A 2,408-nucleotide genomic window follows, 5' to 3' on the forward strand; every position below is an offset into this window, starting at 1 on the left:
GCATCGCGGCGACCGTCGCGAAGGGCGGGAGGCGCGGCGGCGCGTTCGCGGCCGCGACGTCGTCGAAGATGCGCGCCACGGAGATGAGGCCGAAGGCCTGTAGGTCCACGCCCGGCGCGGCGCGGCGGCGCTCGACGGGCAGGACGCCCTGGAGCCCCATTTCGCGCCGGCGGCGCTCGTCGGCGGCGTCCTCTGCGGCGCGGCGGCGCTCGTCGGCATCGAGCTCGAGGGCGTCCTGGGCCGCGGAGGCCCGCGCAGTGCGCAGCGTCGCGTCCGCCGCACTCTCCCGAAGAAAAAACATGACTTCGTCGGGCCGGGCCATAGCGCGCTCGGCAACGTCGACTGCTTTGCCCCACACGAGATGGCTCTGCGATGATGATGCCGCCCCGTTGGTGGTGGCTGCCGCTCGCGCTCGCGCGCCACGGCCCGCCGCCGCGGCCCGTCGCCGACGACGCGTCCGGTCGCTGCCCCGCGCCGCGCAACTGCAGCGCGCCGCCGGCGGCGACGGGCGCCGTGCACGTGATGGCGAGCAAGGCCGGCTGGGGCGGCCACGACAACTACTACCACTACTTTTACGGGCGGCTCGTGCCCCTGCTCCACTGGTTCGCGGCGACGGCGCCGGGCCGCGGCGACGCGGTCGTCGTCAACGACGCGGACATCCGGCCGCGCGAGCTCTGGACGCCCTACCTGCTGGAACGCGTGCTCGCGCCGCACCTCTGCCGCGCGGCGCCGCCGCGCGTGCTCCACCTCGCGCAGGGCCGCAACGACAGCGCGATCGCCGCGGCGCTGGCGGCCGCGGGCCTGCCCGTCGGCGACGTGCGCGTCCACGCGTTCCAGGTCGGCATGGACGTGTCCCTGTACGGCTGCGGGTCCCTGGGCGCGGCGGCGAAGGCGACCCTCGCGGCGCAGATCGACGCCGCGCGGCGCCTCGCCGTCGCCGCCTGCGGCTGCTGCGCGAGGCGGGCCGGCGACGCGCTCGTCGTCGCCGTCCTCGAGCGCCACGAGGGCCAGCGCTTCTCCAAGGGCGGCCCGCGGACGGTGCCGAACCTCGGCAACGTCGCGGCGGCCCTGCGCGCGCGCGCGGCCGCGTGGGCCTCGGAGCTCGGCGCGGCCGTCGACGTCGTCCACGTCGAGTTCCAGGCCATGAGCCACTGCGCGCAGTGGTGCGCCGTCGACGGCGCGGCCGTCGTCCTCGGCCAGCACGGCGCGGGCCTCGCGAACGCGGCCTTCCTCCGGGGCGGACACGCGGGCCTCGTCGAGATCGCGCCCGAGCCCATGGCCTTCAAGACCCTGTTCCACTGCGTCGCGGGCCTCCGCGGGAGCCACTACGGCCGCGTGCTCCAGGACTCGGCCACGGCGCCCGTCGACGTCGACGCGACGGCGGACGCCGTCGAAACCGTGCTGCGGCGCGCGGCGGCCAACGCGACGCCCGCGGACCGCTACCCGGACACGAAGCTCAGCGCGCACATGCGGACGCACTGCGCGCCGCGGCGCGAGGCCCTCCGCGCGGGCTTCAGCCCCGGCTGGCGGCGGCGGATCGCGTGCTAAAAAGAACACGGACTCGCGGCGCGTCCGCGCGCGGCGCCGCGCGCTCCCAAAAAACCCCTTACTTGTGGCGCCCCTGGCTCTTCCGCGCGGCGTCGATCATGAGGCGGTGGAACGCGCCGTAGTCGTCGAGGGCCTGGACCGCGCGGACGAAGTCGCCGTAGTTGTCGTCCTCGAAGAGGAAGCCTTCGCCGCCGTCGAGCGCGTCCCGCACGTCGCGCATGAAGAGCTCCGTCGTGCCACCTGTGTGCAAATCAACCAGTGGAATGGACGCGTCCAGCAAAACTTCAAACCTCTCTCTCTCGGCCAAATCGAAGTCGATTCGGCTGATTTTTGGACGAATCGATCGCTCTCGTCGAGTTCTCGAAGCAGAGCCGAAGAGCTTGTGTCCACCTCTTCGAATACGCGCACATTGAAGTCGGGTTGAAAATTTGATTTGCACACAGCGTGCCGCCGTTCTTCGCGACGATCGCCGTGAGGATCTCGTCGACGATGTCCTTGTAGTCGTCGTGGACGCGCGCCCACCGGTCCATGGCCTTGATGGGCGAGCCCGCGCCGGTCGCGTCGCCGTCGGCCGCGTCCAGGAAGTCCGCCGCGTTGGCGGCGACGAAGCGGCTCAGCTCGCTCTCGGGGCCGAAGAGGTGCGTCGCCGCGTCGACGGCGACGAGCATGAGCAGCTCGTTGCGCTCGAAGTCGGGGTCGGCGCCCTTGGCCTCGCCGCCCTTCGACTCGTCGTCCTTGCTCTCGCTCCGCGGCATGGCGGCGCTCCGCGGCGCGTCGGCGCGGCAGCCTGTCTGGGCAGCGCGGGGGCGGCGTCAAACATGAGTTTTGAATCATCAACAAATGTTCAATTAGGTGCTTAA

Source organism: Aureococcus anophagefferens, assembly GCF_000186865.1.
Source record: "Aureococcus anophagefferens unplaced genomic scaffold AURANscaffold_111, whole genome shotgun sequence".
Taxonomy (NCBI): domain Eukaryota; class Pelagophyceae; order Pelagomonadales; family Pelagomonadaceae; genus Aureococcus; species Aureococcus anophagefferens.